Below are 18,586 nucleotides of genomic sequence, written 5' to 3'. Positions count from 1 at the left end.
TGGGCTCAGGATGAAGGAGCAAAGCTGTAWGGAGTGGAAAGAGTGATGTGGAACTAGTGACGGGGGAATAGGTAGGTGGAGCTGAAGGAAAGATTTGTAGTCAAGGAAGTTTTGGAACCCAAAGTTGAATTCTTTCTCCGCTTAGAGACCTTTGAAACTACATTGTCAGTATTAAGACAGAAGTGTCAGCAGTTTAATGTTTGGAAAAATAGGAGATGCAATTCTATAGCCCCGTGCTTGGAGGAGGAGCACCATTGTTGACATAGAGCCTTYCTGTAAATATTGCCCAGGGATCTTAGCCTTTTTTAAAGCCTGAGACAAAATTTAAGGTGAAGAGCATTACTTCTGAGAAATTAAACTTACTGTCCAACTGACCTGTAATTGCTTCCTAGGAGCCACAGGGTTCTGTTTCCTTGTTTGCTTTAAACTCTCTTTTTGAACTATATTAAATTTRCTAAAGATGAATACTCTCCTGCATTGGTAATCAAGTGTAGAGTTACTAGTGGAAAAGGCCGAATCATAATCCCCGCTTTCTTCCCATTTCCACTGACACGTGTAGTGTGTGCTTCAAGCCATGTGCTGTGATAATGGTTGCGTAGTCTTCTCTCCTTGTTATACTGCAGTCCCTTTAGAATAGAACTATGTTTATCACTGGTAAACACGGAGCTTTTGTAGAAAGTCTAATCAGGTATGATGCTAAATTAGTTTAACTGCAAGTAAAAAAATTKCTCCTTACTCTCCTTTTTAATGTCCTTTGACCTTCTGGATACCTGATCACATCCCTTTTGTTCCCTAGCCAAATCCATCTTACACATAGATCTGACAAAATATTTAATTCGCAGATGCATTCCTGATTAGAGCTGGACAGAAATTTCCTGACAAAGCAAGTCTTTGTTGGAAAATGCCGATTTGTAAAAATTTAAATGCCTTACAGATGTGTTCCCTTTTGATGCATTTTCAGTGAATCGCAGGAAGGGTTCCATTTTTGGAGATTTGCTCCGGACTGAATTGTCAGTAGTTTGAAAGTCCTGCAAAACCAAGCGTGAGATGTGCTAGCAGCCTGACAATTCTTGGGGAGCCAAGAGTATCTAGAGTGATGACCAGCTTTTAAGTTTCAGACCAGAGTGTTTCAGGATTGTGAAAATTATGGCATTTTTCAAAATTTGAAAATTTTCACATTCCAGATGCAATAATATGCCTTGATGTGAAATAGAACATCTATGCTCAGATCAGGAGTATTTGTAGAAGCTTTTCCCAGTTATACAACTTTTAAAAATTAAAATTAAAAGCTGGTCATGCAGCTTTTAAAAATTAAATTCAACAGGCTGAAGACAGGAATAAACCAGCATATATTTTTGCCACAGAGAGCAAGAAAATAATGTCATGTTTTCATGTTTTGGGGTACAGAGTCCTAGGGAATGAAAGCCTTTTTTTTTATCCAAAAGTTGGGCAAAATGCAGGAAGCYTATTTAGACAGTGATAATGCCCAGCATGGGCAGCTACCTTTGGCTATGTTTGGGTGGATCTGAAAATGACAGCAATCTTTACATCCATTTAATCTTTAATTTTTCTGGCTATTCTTAACTGGTGTTGGTGAAGCAGGAAGTGGGAATATTTTGATAGACTGGAAATGCTCTTTTCATGAGTTATTTTTCTCTGAGTGTACGAAGTGCAGCACTATATGGACATATTATGTTCTCATGRTCTGCCTCATTAAAAAAAATTAATACTAAGCATGGTTGCTGATCTTTAAGCGGTTTCTTTATTATTTGTCTTTTGCTGTTGTGCCTCTGCGGGGTTTACAAAGAAGAAAATGAGTAGATCAGCAGAATGCGGCTGCTATTGCAGAGCCTTTGTATAGATGTGTATGGCAGTATAAATATGAACAGTATTTCACTGAATCCCATCCCTCATTATTTTGGGGCCATTTCCTCAGCAGGTTGTCACACAATACTAAGGAGAAGTTGAATTCACAACTACTTGAATGAAGCAGAGAATAAATGACCATATTCTTCTTTGTGGAAAGAAAATCTGCCTAGGCCCAAATAGGAGTAAATCAACACAAATGTATCTTATATCTATTTGTCTAAACAGACCTATTCATGACTGTACAATATGCTTTCCTGTCCTCAGATTGTCTCCTGGCAACCCTCCTGCCCACCTCTCTGTCCTTCTTTATTTTTTTATATTAGCACATCATAATAAGCACACTAGGGATAGATTTTGTCGACTCATTTCTTTAAAGCTATCTTATAAATATTCAGTAAGTGTGCTCGTGAGATTTCAGAGCCAGCCTAAAAACCCAGTCAGTTTTTAGCTATATCTCTATATAATGCTTGATAGAATCACAGAAGGACACTAAAAAAATCCCATAATCCTATTACATTGGAAAAGTCCATTATTTGAATTCTTCCATGTGAGCGGGACTTGCTGCTTGTTGCAGGAACAGCAGAGGAGCAGCGCCTGGCCCCCATGCCCTGGTCACAGAGGAGGCATTCCTAAATATGGGGGCAATTTTTAATCCCATAAAACAGGTCAAGGGGAGATTGCTTTCTCAGTAGAGGGATGTCAATGGAGCCCTATCCCCAGTTAAAAGGACATTTCAGAGGTCCTGATTCAACTGATTCAACTGACTCCAAACTAGTGACCTCTTTCACCGATGCGCCTTATTCTTTAACATTATCCTAGGAATCTACTCACTGGTGATTTAAACCCCCGAGTGGAACAGGTAAGCTACAATAATGAGATCAGATCTCTGAAATGATTGGCACTCCAAATGGATCCATATTTTAATCTAAAAAATCCTGCCCCTGAATACAGCACTTTAATTAGACCTTGCAAAAAGAATTTTTCTTTTTTGTAAATTCTTTTTCTGCAAATGCTTGAAACTCTTAAAAAAAAMCCTTCTTCATAGAAAAATGTGTTATTTTTCTTTATTGCAAAATGGTTAATCTRTGAAAATGAAAAAAAGGAAAGATTTTCCTATCAGATCGACCTTTTTATTCCTGAAATACTGACTGCTGCTGTTTCTTGGAAAAAAAAAAAGACAGCATAGTATGTTCTTACAGGCACACTGTGACAATTCTGCAGTTTATAAGAGGTTTAAGTGCCCTTCTACTTTCTAGTTTACGCTGATTTAAATTGAGTACTAACTAAACACACCCTTTCTCTAGCTGTGCCATTCCAATTCTGACATTAATTTTATGTCATCTGTACTTAGGCCATTAAGTGCTTATAATTTTTCACATTGTAAAGATTATAAATCAGTATTGTTAATGTCTTTGTTTTTGCAAAATACTGCTGTTTCATTTGAATGCATATTTTTCTCCATATGGAAAAAGCTGAGAAAAATCATAAATGTGCATACCTCCACACAGCCATGCACCTCTTCTATTCCAGAATATCATAGATATCTTTCAATTCAGTGTATTATATGGTCCAGGTTATGTATCATAACCAATATTATGCTTAACTRTTCCACATATTGCTCACGTTTCTACATATGATGCTAAGTTAATACCTCTATCCAAGCACTGCCTTTCTCACACACAAATTAGAGAGGACTCAGTATCAGGAACAGAGAGTTTGGCAGTTAAGTCCCTGTGGAGCTGACCCAAGAGCCCCAGACACACAGCTGAGAAGACATGGGGACAAAGTGGTATTCAGTCACCCAGACCCTTGATTTGGGTGATTTGTTCACAGCTGTGAGCTGAGAGACCTGTGCCAGGCCCTGTGCAAAAGCCTTGTGGACAAAACTTGTGGATATTGGATATTTGTATGACCATATTGCTGGTGCTATTGCAGTCATGTGGTTTCTTATTCAGAGGTGGCTTTGGTCCAGCCAACTCAGTGAGTGGGCTGAGACCTAAATTTATCCTTACTAGTCTTTTAAAGATGTGATGAGTATTGCTCCTCTGGAAGATTTGGGAATAGTAGAATATAAAGCCTAAAAATACAGTATTTACACATAGGCAGCAAGTTCACTGTTCTTTTAGGTGGGCTTGCAGGGCAATATGAAAATGCAGTTTGGGGACTTTTTTGTCTTTCTCTTTTCGTTGAGCAGAGATCCTGTGAACAAGGTGTATTTCAAATGTTGTTAATTAAAAACTGCTTTGTTTGCAATTCCATATGGAATTGCCCATGATTGCAAGTAGTCTAAAGAAAAAAAAAAATGCACAGATTTTTTCCTTCACTACTATTATTGTTTTAAACATTGTATTTTCCTGTGTTATCCAGAAGCAAGAGAAAGGAGGAAGTCATGCTATTGTTGCTGCAGTTGCAAAATTAACATTTTTCCAAAAAAAGTCATGTTGTTAACAAATTGCTGTGACTGAATCTTACCAAAAATAAAAAGCTGAAAAATGATAATATTTTGGATTTCTGTAGCAACACCAACAAGCAAAGCCTTTCAGCCAGGAAAACAACAAGCACAACTCCCCCTATCCTTTGATTTTTGGAAACCCATCAAATCCATCTCTTTTTCTGGTTAAAAGATATTTTTTTATTACTGATTCACTTAAAACAACAAAAAAAGAGAGTTTATTTTTCAAAAAGATTTGTTTTGTTGAAAACCTCTTTTCTATTGAAAACCGTTTCAGCAGAACAGTTTCAACAAGCTCTTGTTGCTTCTAAACTCAGGCTTCCTGTGTTGTAACACATTGTGCTTTTGGCAAGCTCCTCTAACTAACTGCCTGTAGCATATTTACTGTCATCTGTTCCTATTTCCTTTGCTAACACATGGGCTTTGTGCCTTATAYTGCTGTATCCTTGGATTGCTGTTGCATTTATTGTTTTTAAAAACAAAACTCCACTAGAGGCTTAAAGATTCCTTAACAAAATTTCATTTTTTGACTAAACTCTGCTGTGGATTTAACCGCATGCAGATTTAATGCAATGAAAATAGTGTGGATATTGCTGAGATACTTGGCAACTACTGCAAGGCGGTGAGCTGGTTTGTTTTCAGTGAAGGTCACAGGATGAGGGTGCTAAATACTTGGCTGCTTGGGCCCATCTTACAAATGACTGTGAACATTTGTTTCCATAATGCTGGTAAAAAAATCGTTATTATTCCATGATATAGAAAGAGAGATGCACAAGGACAAACCAAGTTTGCTTGCACAGAGAAGCTAGGTTGGAATTTTTTTACAATTTTTGTTGGTAAAGTTCAGCAGGAAAATACTACTCCCAGACAGAAGTAGGGATGGTTGGGTTGTTATTTTTCATAGGGCTATTTCAGAATTACACTGCCTTGCATGTACACTTTTAAGGTAGTAATGTTTCCGCTGCCCTAGGCTGGGTCTGTGTTTGAATAGAAATCTAAAAGACTAACCTAAAGGTCACAAGATGTGGGATTCATCTAATCAAACACAGATGTTAACACYGTTCATACATGGTGTTTGCCTGTCACCCTCAGCTCCTTTGCAGTCAGCAAAGAGAAATAAGCTTTTCTAGGCTGTGAATCATTCYGTCCTAAAGCAGCTGTTTCCTGTGGTCAGAGGAATCTTTTCCTAGAAGGACTGTCTAGAAAGGGTATTTGGGTCAGACATGAGTGTCTGTGCTGTAACATTCTTTGGCTCTAAGAGATTAATCCCAATGGGTCTTAGCCTTAAGTTTGGCCAGAAGAGGAGGAACCTGCATTCCTTGTACTAGAGCCATGTGTGCACTCTCTACCTGCCAATGATCTTAAAGGATTATATTCTGGCTAGTTCAGGCTAGTGACAAAAGCAAGATAACTGAGAGCCTTTAAAAAAWATATTTTTTTTTGACAAAGCAGTCCATTTCTAAGCCTATATGTTCTGCAATCAATTTTATAATGGGTTTATATGGGTTTTGTAGTACTACTTTCAGTGAAGAGTTGATAAAGGGAAAGGGAGACTCAGTATTATTATTGGTCTTCTGTTGAAAGCATGGGACAAATATCAGGCTATAGGATGTTATTTCAGCAAAAGAAAATACATATCCCAAATAACTTAACAATAAGAATTCGAACTGGACCATTTTCCTGGGACATCACTTCATCTTTTATATTAGATATAAAACTGAATTGAAAATTSGACCAAATTCATTTGTACTGTAACTTCATCAATACTACCTCAGCCTTGATTTCATATTCATTCCTCAACTAAAATTTTGGGTGGCATCAGAGTGTTACATCAAAGATGAACTCCATACAAAAATGCTTTTCAAGGATCATTTATCCTTAATATGCTTGTGTAGGTGTAAGAGAGCAGGAGAAAACCTATTAAATGTGCTCCATCTTTCTGATATAAAGGTAGTTAAAGTTTGGAAAAAGCTCAATTTCTTCTTCATTTAATAAGAATGAAACTGTGTGTGCTCAAGGGATTTCACAGGCTCTTTGCTGGCTTCTTAGCGGTATTGTGCATGTCCTGCTTCCAAAAAAGGCTAGCATGGCACAGTTTTTAGGACATATATTTTACAAAAAGAGGTCAAATTCTGGCTGATGTTCTGGCAGAGCTGATGGAAGCTCTGTATGCCTGAGCAGATCCACTTGCATATATTATGAGTTGTGTACTCCTTACTTGGCAAAGCCAAGAAAAGCGTTCACAGAGTACCAGCCACATCCCTTTATCTAAATTTCTAAGATGACCTGGCTGAAAGTCTATCTTCATGTCTATCTTTGGTCATTACATTTTACCCCACAGGTAGAAAAAAAGCAGAAAATAGAGTTCAAAAGAGCCTGAAATCCTTATAGTGATGGGAAATTGGATGGGTCCGTCACAGCCAGTGGGACAGTGACATGGAAATTCTCTTTGGGTTCTTTAGAGACTTAGTGGAGATTACCTTTCAACCACAATCAGGTCAATCAATTTGAACTCCCAAATGGTATCAGAATGATGATTCTGTGTTCCTTAGAGTCCTCATTTATTATGTCTGTCTTCTCTCTATTTTCTCTGGTGGTACAAAGACCAATGCAGGACATTCTCTACTATCCTCCCCACTCTCAAATATGCCCTATCAGTTGTGCCTTGGAAGAGTATTCATCTATTTTAATACTTATGTGCCTAAATGAGATACAGTATTTAATTAAAAATAACAATGGTTTTAATATTCTGCAAATGCTGAACACAAAGCAGGAATATCACTTCATTATACACCTGGATCTTTCCTATGGGGAGTTTCTGTTCTGGTCTCCAGAMGTAGGTTTGCTACTTTGATACTGCATCCTGCAGGTTGTGATTTGAAAACTCTGTTGGAGTTATTAGTCCCTGATCGATGATATCCAGCTCAAACAAGAGTGCTGAATCTGTCTGCCCCTCCCTGTCTTGCTCCGTATTTATGTACTATGCTGGGACAATTCAAAATGGCAAACAATAACTTCAGTGTCCATTTTCAAACATTGTTGTTATAGTTGTTCCTGCTTTCCCACTGAAGTATTGGGATGAATTTAATTTTACAGTTGAGAAAGGACCATCCCAGCATTGAGCACATATTGTTTCAACCTTTATTTCAACACATAATATGGAAAAAATGCACATCTCATTTAAAGGCAAATTGTTATGACTACATTACATCTCAGTGCTAGGAATCAGATCATATTTCAAGTAGAATTTGCCTGATCTCAGCTCTAGTCCATAGATTATATAGCTCCTTTGTTAGCACATTGGGAAAGCTGCCCTCTGCCGGCTCTGTTCTTTGTTTGCCCCTTCAGACCTACATCCTCTTTGTTTTGTCTTTCTTAAATTAAGTGTGGAATCCTTAAGTCTTATAATGCTAATCTGGCTCASAAGCCCTCAGCTAATTTTGCTGTCCTCCCTTGAACTGGCTCCATGTTGCTGAAGTGTGGACAATGGAAGGAAACCCCATATTCCAGTCTGACCAGTCCTCTGCAAAGTGGCAAAATCTCCTCTCTCCTGCTAACTGATGTCCCCCTTGATGTCAAGGAGTGAAGTTGCCCTTTGTCTTGCAGGTGACTTCCATGGTCCAGCTCTGGATTCTGCCCTCTCATCCTCTAGATGTGTTCTGTGTTCCACACTTTGTCATATTTCTAGATATTTGATTTCAGTGCATTGGAAACACTTTGTTATGTAACTGAAAGCCAGCTGTAAGGATGATCATCCTTGTTATCTTTTGCCAATTCATGAAAATCTGTAATTTGGAAATTTCAGATTGATATTGCTGAAATACTTGATGGAAACYGCCTGTTTTATTGAAATAGCTACCACATATTACTAAAGCATACTTTGTTTTCATCTTATATTTCTATTCTAGTCATRCAAACAGTAAGCTGCAGTACTCTGATAATGACATTTGTTGTTTCCTGCACTTTTTTTAGTGCTTCATTGAGACATGTTTAGAATTGTCATTTCCAAACTTCTAAAAGGTCAGAACTTGCAAGTTGCTATACATCTGCACTTTGAATTTGAAAATAGAAAAAGAGAAAATTGTGTTTCTTGCCAAGTGAAAAAGAGAAAAGGAAGAGAAAGGTACCTCCTGATTCAGGACCAAATCAGCAGAGGAAAACTGAGCTGTCAGTAGATWTGTATCTTACCTGTAATCTATGTTTTTCATTTATGCCAGTTTCTGTGCAGACACGGGCCTGTTTTCCTTGCTGTATTCCATTGTTGAAAGCTAGTTGTTGTATCAAAGAAGAAAAAGTAGTTAGGATGTGATTGTATCTGTTTTCCTCCTAATTTTCTTTGCTGTGTGTGATTATTTAGCGGAGTGCCATCTTTTTATTTTTTCTACAGTATGTCTTATATTCTGAATAAGACCAGCTTGCMGTAATTGCAAGAAGAAAGGCACCCTTCACTTCAGTGCGCTATCATTTCAGATCTCTCTGCAAGCAAACTTGCAGACTTGGATAGTGTTTTTTTTTTTTTTCCTACATTCTGTGCTGTTTTACTTTGATAAAACCATGCTGATGATCCCAATCATCTTTGCTCAACTGCTGAGTTTTCAGAACAAACTGGAAGCTCACAGCAGTCCTTCTGACCCATTTAATCATTTTTAGGTTCATAGATTTTAACACTAAATATCTTAGCAYAGCCCCAGGAGAAGCTAGAAATAATTTGTCAGCTACAGGGAAAAGCTCTCTCATCTCTCTCAATACTGGAAGCCATGAATGGGAAGAAAAACATTTCCAGTACCAGGATAATATTGTTAATCATTCAAATATTCTTTGGGCTGGCATTGAAAAAGCTAAATATATCCCAAAGCTATGTCAAAGAAGAGTGATCAGACTTTGTGACCTTTATTGATAGATTATTTTGACAGGAATTTTGCCTTTAAAGTAAGATGAACTATGGTCCTTGTGAGATACTTTCAGCTTGGATGAGTTGATTTTGTACTAAGCACTCAGTGCTGTGCAGGAGGGCAGCACAGAAGCTGTGTTAYTGCTTCTACTTTTCCTAGCATGGTCATACTTGTGCTTTCTGGTACAGAAAGCAAAAGTGATGTRAACAAGTGGGTAAAATTTCAATAAAGCTCTCTCACCCTCCACTAAGCATGCCAGCTCAGTGGCTCTGTTTCACTCATTGAGATGTTAAACCTCCAGATCCAGGATTTTAGCTCAAAAGGAGACTCAAGACTGTGTCTAATACACATGCCATTTACAGTGTACTTCACTGGTTTTGGGGAAAAAGAACATAGTTGACTTTTTGGGCATCCTCTGAATATAACTTTTCTTTGGCTTCTTGCAAAATATCAGTCAYGCACAGTGGCTATACCTGCATATGTACGTGACATGAGGATGCATAATTCTGGGCTATTTGACCAGCTTGCCCTTGCAATTCCTTTCTCAGATGTCATTACTGCCAGTCCTCCTGAGAGAAGAAGCTACTGTGCCTTTTGTCTGAACGTGTCCATGTGATCTGAGAAAATATCACATCTGTTCATAAACTATTTCTGTCATTGTAAGTGTTATCACAGAATCACATAATGGTGGAGGTTGGAAGGGACCTCTAGAGATCATCTGGTTCAACCCCCGTGTTCGAGCAGGGACACCTAGAGCATGTGGCACAGGGCAGCATCCAGGCAGGCTTGGAATGTCTACGGAGAAGGAGWCTCCACAACCTCCCTGGGCAGCCTGTGCCAGGGCTCTGTCACCACCCCCACAGGAAAGAAGTTCTTCCTCACATGCAGATGGAACTTCCTGTGTTGCAACTGGTACCCGTTAGGCCTTGTCCTACGACTGGCCATCACTGAGAAGAGTTAGGCCCCATTCTCCCTACATTCTCCCCTCAGGTCCTTATACATATTGATCATATCTCCTCTCAGTCTTCTCCAGGCTAAACAGGCCCAACTTGCTTAGTCTTTCCTTGTAAGATAGAAGCTCCAGTGCCTTTATCATCTTTGTTACTCTCCGCTGAACCCTCTCTAGAAGCTACACGTCCCTCTCATACTGAGGAGCCCAGAACTGCCCCCAATACTCCAGGTGTGACTTCTCCAAAGCTGGGTAGAGCGGCAGGATGCCCTCCCTTCCCCTGCTGGCACCACTCCTCCTGATGCAGCCAGGATCCCATTGGTCTTCTTGGCCACGAGGGCACTGCTGGCTCATGGTTAACTCGGTGTCAACCAGGACGCCCAGGTCCCTCTCTGTGGGGCTGCTTTCCATCAGGTCGACCCCTAATCTGTCCTGATGCCTGCAATTATTCCTGCCCAGGTGCAGGCCTCTGCACTTGTCCTTGTTAAACCTCATGTTGCTCCTCTCTGCCCAACTCTCCAGCCTGTCCAGGTCCTTTTTGTATCTATATTATATTGTGAATTTTATCTTTTGTGTATTTAGATTGTGATAAAAACATGTCCATCCAGTTTTTAGAATCCTAATATGAATTTTCCTCACTTGACCTGACTCACCTTACAACATGAGTATCTTCAGCTGAGCTTGTTCTCTAACTTTGGTTGTCATCTCTGAAAAGGGCATTTACCCTAATAAGTGTGTATTTCTCTCCAGCAAAGGGATATTCCCATTGTGTTTCCAGAGATAACCATATTTGCATATGAAAATACTCACTATCTGAACAAACTTCTCCCAGAAGGGCAACCAAAGCCATTTGGCATAAAACTATGTAATGATGAAAGATATCAAAAAGCCTCACTTTTTTTTTTTTTTTTTTTTTTTTTTTTTTTTTTTTTTTTTTTTTTTTTTTTTTTTTTTTTTTTTTTTTTTTCCGGATGTGTAGGGCTGTGTTTCAAAGCTCTATTGGATGACTTGCTGATTCCTTATGGACTGTAGCTCTGCGTTGCAAACAAATCTATCACTTGGAGAGATGCCAGCCACCTTTGTTATCCGGTGTAGAAGTGCCTTGTTTCCTAAGCATCTCATTATCAGTAAGAGATGAAGCGTTTTGGCAAACAGCTATGAGAACTGCTGTTTTTTGTTTCCTGTCAGTCTTCCACTCATTACAGAATGATTGAGTTCACCCAACCTCAATGTCCAAACACCTTAGCTAAATTCAGGCTATTAATGAGCCACGCTTAAATTCATTGGCATGACAAAATTCTTAATGTTTCTGTCCAACTGGGAGAAAGGAGAAGCTGTTGGATGTAAGAATGGTCCATGATGCCTAAGGATGTGTTAGAGTTTGTACATCCACAGTGCTATAAGAACTGCTGCTGAATGCCAAGTCTTACCAACTGTGAAATTACTATTTCTGCTTGTAATGTTTTGTTTCCAAGGAGGATTTAGAGGAAAAAGGCAATAACTGAACTTTTATAACAAATGACTGGTGGAATTTTCCCTTTGGTCTTCTGCCAACATTCCCAATTTAAAAAGCTTTAAACTAGATATAATCACAACTGGCATGCAAATTTCATTTTTTTCCCAATTCATTGGAGATGAGTTGAATTTTAAAGGAATACAGTCAMAATTGGACTGCTGAAATGGAGCATATTCCTTTCACAATATGCTTGCACATTGAAATCCTTTATTTGGTAAAAGTAATGGCCATTCCAACATTCCTTTGAATGTGAATATTTAGGGTTTCTTTACAGAGTAAGACTAAAAGCCTTGGAAGGTAAAATCCTCCATTTTTTTCATAACTTGTTAGAGGAAGAAAAATTCTTCCACCTTAATATTCTAGTCTCTGTAGTTGTTTCTAGATTAGATCAGTTATTGTCTAGATTTTGCATTCTCTTTACTTAAAGTACAAAAGGGGACCTGCTCAGGGTGGAATTGAAAGTGTATATTTTTGTCAGTTAGGTCTGGCTAACACCCAACTGAGCAAGATAGCCAGGCCTAGGTATAATATTCAGGGCCTGAGAAGTGTTGCTGAATTTAACAAACCTGCTCAAATCCTTAAGTACTTTGACTATGGTGGGGTCCAACAGCATCTGTTCTTTTTTACAGTGATCTATATAAAGGACTATCTGATACATACATTTGTTCAGGAGTTTCTAAAGATGAGCAGTCAAATGAAGAACAAAAGGCAAAAGTGTTTCTTATTTTTGATTATCCGAATAATTCAGTTTCTCTGCTACTCATTTTCAAAGGGAGTAATGCTAGCTGCACCTGTGGTTTTAGAAACAGGCAAGCAGGCTGTGTATCTAAAGTGAACTGAATTTCTAAGAATCTTTTTGTAGTGCTAATAGCACCAGTGTTTTCTTCATAATAGCAGTCCTTGATAGCAGCAAGGAATCTCCAGATTGAACAAAAAATAATAAGGCCGGAATAATCTGTCCTGTATTTAAGGGAACTTATGACATTAATCCTGATGTCTAAATGTCTACAGCTTCATTATTTTTGCTTTGTTTGGACTTAGCCCATAATTCACAAACTGTCTGGATCAGCTTAGCTAGGTGTAAGATCTGACCTGATGAAATTCTTGCTATTCCTTCTGCCGCTTCTTCCATCTCTTTTTCTGCCATGAAATGCCTTTATATAGATTATTCCTCATCTTGCCCTTGAATAAAATTGTGTAATGCAATTTAACCTCTGTTGTCAAGAAGTTAGACAGCACTGCTCTAACGTATAGAACTGTAATCACCAGAGTCACTGGAATATGATGGGAGTTACTTAAAGACTACAAAGGAAGAGATTACTGAGATTTTGGAAAGTCCAATATGTCTTAGAGGGAATGGATATGTGAGAGGGATTTGTGAAATACATGTCATTTTAAATTTTGTTCTTATTCTCTCATGGGAGCAAGAAGATATTATATAGTGTCTTGACCGATAGGTTTGGAAAGAGAAATGGGCAGAAATTTTGCCTTGGTAAACCACATACGAAAGGTTTTTCCTCCAAGGGCTATTGCTACAGGCTTATCCTGTAGCAATGAAGCTGCTTTTAGTGCTAGTGCTCCAGGTGGTGAGGAGAATGGGGTCAAGGTGAGAGGAAGGACTGGTGGTGGGYGCCTTCAGCACCACAGCCAGCAGTTGTAGCCTGAGTTGCTGCCACTAGCTTGCACCAGTACAGCAAGCCCCAAGGACTGTAGCGCTGTTTGACATGGCATGACATGTCATATCATGACAAAGCATGACAAAATGCTTATCACTTTTTTTCAGTTCCCAGTGTTCTTATACATTATCATACAGCTATACGATTCTACTGTTTTTGTTAGGATCCTATATGCCTCAGTCAGCATATAGGATGGAGCTGCCCTAGAATTCAGCCTAATAAGTTAAGAAAGTTGCCTGTAGTGCTTGTCAAAGCTGAAAATGTATTACAGTTGAGGCCAGGGTCTACATGAAGAAATGGAACTGTCTTGATATGCAGCTGATGTTATAGAGAACTGGATTTTCAGCATATGCGAAAGTTTTCCTCTACAGTGATGGGAAAACTGTCTAAATCAAGATTGTCATATTGTCCACTATTTGGACAGTTTTCAGCTCCCAGATTTGAGGTGATAATGATCCCTGATTTACAGATGCTTTTGACACATGTAATACCACCTAAACTCACTGGAACATGCCTTTAAAGGAGGATTCCAGGACCATAACACGTACTCTGTGACTTTAATGACTGTGAAAAGCCAGGTCCTGTGAAACTCAGATCAACTATCAGTTTACAGCTTTTGTTTTCAACTTTTCCCCCACTTCATTTCACTGGAGCTTTGTGAAATAGAAATTCACATTTGCAGAGCCCTCACAGTAGAGGAGTGTGCAACTTCACTTCATAGACATTGTAGCTATTAATCTTCATTGCATGCTTAAGTACCATGGAGTGTAAAGTCAAGAATCAAAATCCAGGCTAGAATGACCAAGAAAGCAAATAATGGCATAAATAGTATTTCATCTGTTTGCCACTTGTTGCAGTACAGCCAAAGCCAACAGTGTCTGAAAGTCATAACTGTTTAACAGCTGCTCCACAGACTTTGTAAAATGAGCACATAATTATCCTCATTTTTTTTTTTTTTTATTGTGGACAGGTGTCCATATCATGATTAGCACTAATTGGCAATGTTGTTGGCTGTAACAGCAAGAAAGCTAGGGGAGAAATGAGTGTGAAGGGGAATGACTTTCTCATCCCCAAAGCAATTTGCTTATGTGTCCTTTTTCTGCTAGGGACAGAACATTAAGTTCTATGGCCCTCCAAATACATCACTTTTCCAGCTGTCAAGTTCTTGTAAGAAAGGGAAACACTGACTGGCTGAAAATAGAACTGAAGTTGACAATGGAGAAAGGCCTAATTTAGGATATTTGAAACCTATGCCTTGATAAATATGAGTTTGGTTTAAACTAATTGGCAAGAAACTTTGATTTGAGAGAGGGAGCATGTACAGAGAAAGATCTTTTAGAATACAGTGTCTCCAGAAGAAATTTGAGGTCCCTTTTCACTAATGAGGTAGTGACTGGGAGGCATGTTAGGCGTCTGACTTCATGACACAAGCAACTATGTGTTTGTTTCATAACCAAAGCACTTTAGTCCACTGTCTGGGTCTTGCTTCATATCTACAGATCTGTTGGATCTGTAGAACTATTAGTAGTTATGGGTCCACCTATAACATTACTGGAGTGGGTGTGAATGTGACTGATGCATGTATGATCCCATTAATAGAAAAGTGTCATGTTGACCAGTGCATAATGATGTATTCAAGAAATTACCTAATTCATTCTTTCAAAAAATCTGGATTCTGATGTCCCATTATATCCTGGTCTTTATTTCTTCCTCAGCTACCTTCATGATCCTACCTGTTTTTTTTTTTTAATTTTATATTGCTAAAGCAAGACTGCTTCGTAGTTGCCAGTCCTGCTAACCTACAAGCCATAGTATTCAAACTGTGGTCTTTACCTGAAGCAGGGGCTGATAAGTCATGGATGTTAGCTACAGTGGAAACTTCTACACACTTGTAGATATACGGCAGCAAGAGAGATGTAGTAACATGCATTTCTTGGCTCTCAGACACAACAAAGTGAAGCATGTGTCTTAGAAGAATGTGAGAAAAGCAGAAGAAAAAAGATCAGGATTGTATGTGAGAAGAAAAAGTTCATTACTACACAGTCCATGTAGGTGGTTGAAGGAGAGGTGAGTAGATGTGAGAGAGTAAGCCACTGGTGTGCTTCAGTGGGAAAAGACAGGGCACATGCATTGATTCTTTGTCTATTGTTGCATTTTCCTCAGTGGCTTATCAGCATGAAGCCAATTGCATCCTGGATAATGGACATACTCTCAAGATGATCAATACAGACTCATCACACAGCTGGCAGTATCGAACATCTTTTCTGTTTCAGCCTGAAGCATTTATTCTCTCTTTTCTTGCTTATCCCACCTTATGTGTTCTGATGACATGGCATTAATAAGTACTGTTAGCTTATGAGATAAAAAGCTTATCTCCACACACACMAAGGAGCTCAGAGGAAACATGGCAGGTGGAGGAACCTGAACAATAACATCCTGACCTGATTTCTGCCTGGGCCCTCACAGGAGGGCAACCAGCTCTGTGGTCCACAAGTGAAACCCACTACAATGAGCCAGAACAAGGCCTCTCTGCAGCACTTTACAGATTGAAGAGTTATGAAGCTTATTATGGGATACAGGGATTATACTAATTTTTATGGTATGTTTAGAGGATGAAGCAAAGGTAAGGAAAGGGATGATCAAAGTGATTTTGAGAAGAATATGCATGAGAAAATAGAGGGGTGAAGGCATAAAGGAAAAAAGAGGTCAGTACATTTGTCTGACCATGTCTTGGGCCTGATTATTACAGTGTCTTGTCTTCTTATTAAACTCTATTTCTAGCAAATTTCCTGTGTGAGAATCTCTCTATTTTTTGTGCATGTATGTGTGTCAAAGCGTAAATGCCAGTAAGTGGAGTCAGACCACAGGTTATAGGGACCTGTGGCTGTGGTACCAGCATCTGGAGCAAGTGAGGGTGCATATGTCAGTATGTGGCTGACAGATTGATACCAAATATCAATATGAACTAGTCAGCGAGTAGGATAAGTGACACGGGAGCCAGATATCAAAGCAGATATCTGATAAAAAGCAGGTAAGTCTGTGCTGGATGCTGCAGAAACTAGAGGGCTTGCAAATTGGCTAGTGGAGGATCTATGGATCCAAGACAGATACTAGAGAGGCTCACAGAGCTCACAGACCTCACAGGTCTGTGAGTCATCTGAGATACCCATTTGGTGGGTGTGTATATGTGTGTGTGTCTGTGCAGGAAGCAACTGGAGATGAGAGGGTCCAAAGACCAGTTACTGGGTAGACTGAGTGTCTAAGGCCAGTTACTGGAGGGATCCATTGTGTGTGCATGCACATGTATGTGTGTGTGTGTGTGTGTGTGTGTGTGTGTGTGTGTGTGTGTGTGAAGTGTGCGGGTGTCTACTAGCAGCCAGAGTTTGGCTGGAGGTCATAGAGCCTTGCACTCTCCCCAACAGCTGGGAAGAGAAAGAGACCAGGCCAGCTACTAGATGGCCAGCAACTTAAACTGAGAGTCTAAGGCCAGCTRCCAAGGGACGTGTGTCGTATGTGTATGTATGTACGTATGCATTTCCACTAATGGACCTTCATTCTGATGAGCCTGAGAGAGACACAGGATGACATGATTGGTAATGTTTGTGTTCACATGAGAGCTGAATGTTTCRGTCTGTGGTGGTTTGTGTTGCTAATTTATGTGTATATATGTAGTATGAGTGTGTATGAGCCTACTGAAATACATCCTTGGGTTTGCAACGGGTTGGATCCAGGGCCATTGAAATAAGACAGTCTTGCAACTGCTAGATTGGACAACCCAAACATGTCTTATTAGAGCAACCATTAATACATATAGTCAACATGAATGGAGAGAGATCTTAGCAAAAGTCAGGATCTGGGTACTCCCATACTTTGTGAGACTTGGATAATCTTGCAAATATGATCTTTTCTCTTGGAAATAAGGAAAATAACCCTTGGTAGATAAAGATTCTGAGACAAGACAAGGGAAGGGAAACTTCCCTGCCTGTATTCTTATTATATGTGTTCTTATCTCCTTATAGAAACTTAGATTTTTGTTGCTCTTCTATAAGTAAAATGACCGCAGGAAATAAAAAAAAAAAAAGCAAGTGACATACAAAAGTTAGTTTTTCTGGAGAATAATTCCCTCACTCTCCCTGTTAAAGTGCTTGTAGGGATTACTCTGTTAGGATAATTGTAGCATTTTATCATGTTGTCAGATCCTTTGAAATAATTTTTGTTCCCATTAAGCAACAATAGATGTGCAATGAAACCTTGGCTCAGGACACCTGTTGGCAGCCTTGCAGCTGCTRTTGAATTGGAATTGCAGGAGTACTCATCACTACAGACAGTATGTCATCAGTATTCCCCAAAGATAGCTGGCATTTTAATGGAAGCTGTATGGTTGTAAGTTTATTGACCAGTCTGGGAGGCCTGCCTTTTAGAGTACCACCTCATCATTTTTATTATAATTGTTTTTAATATTAGATATTTTCAGTATGTTAAAAAGAGGCAATATACCCATTAATCAACATATTTATTTGAAGTCTAGGACAGAAACATTTTCTTAAAGAAAAATAAAGAAATCTTCAACTAGCTCTCTTCTGTATTGTGTTCACCTTCTTTTCCCACTGCTGCTCTTTTATAAGTGTTTTTCCTCTGGTTCAGAAGGGTGAAACTTCAAAGTGAAACACTGCAGGTTCACAAAACTCACTTCATCTGTAAATGTATACTGTGAATGAGATTAATTTTCAGTAAGAGCACAGAGTGACAGTAGAAAGATGATTAAAATGTCATGAATTAATTTCACATGAAACACAGGAGACGCTTTGCACTTGGGGGCAAAGCATTAACCAAAAGGAAATAAAAGTCCTACCAAATCCTAAGTATCTTCATACTCAAATCTACACTATTTTAATTATACTGGAATAATAATTGACTGCTTGAGATGAAATTGTAAAAATATATATATTGACTGCTTGAGATGAAATTGTAAAAATATACCTATCTTTGCTGATAAAGTACAGCATTTCTTATAGCAGTCTTCATTGTATCAGTAGAAGCCCACATTCTGCATTTCTTTGCAGGGCTCAATTGTATGAGTGTGTCTTAACTGAATATGTGTTTTCTGTCTTAGAAAGTTAATAACTTCTGATAAGGAAGAACTCTTGTGTCAAAACCTGAAAGATAAAGTTGAGTATCTGTGAATGTAGGAGGAGAAATAATAATCTTGAAAAGATTTTCTTAAAAATAAAA

The sequence above is a fragment of the Nothoprocta perdicaria genome, unplaced genomic scaffold (assembly GCF_003342845.1).
Source record: "Nothoprocta perdicaria isolate Ctin4 unplaced genomic scaffold, notPer1 scaffold_215, whole genome shotgun sequence".
In the NCBI taxonomy this organism is placed as follows: Eukaryota; Metazoa; Chordata; class Aves; order Tinamiformes; family Tinamidae; genus Nothoprocta; species Nothoprocta perdicaria.
This window is presented reverse-complemented; position numbering follows the sequence as displayed.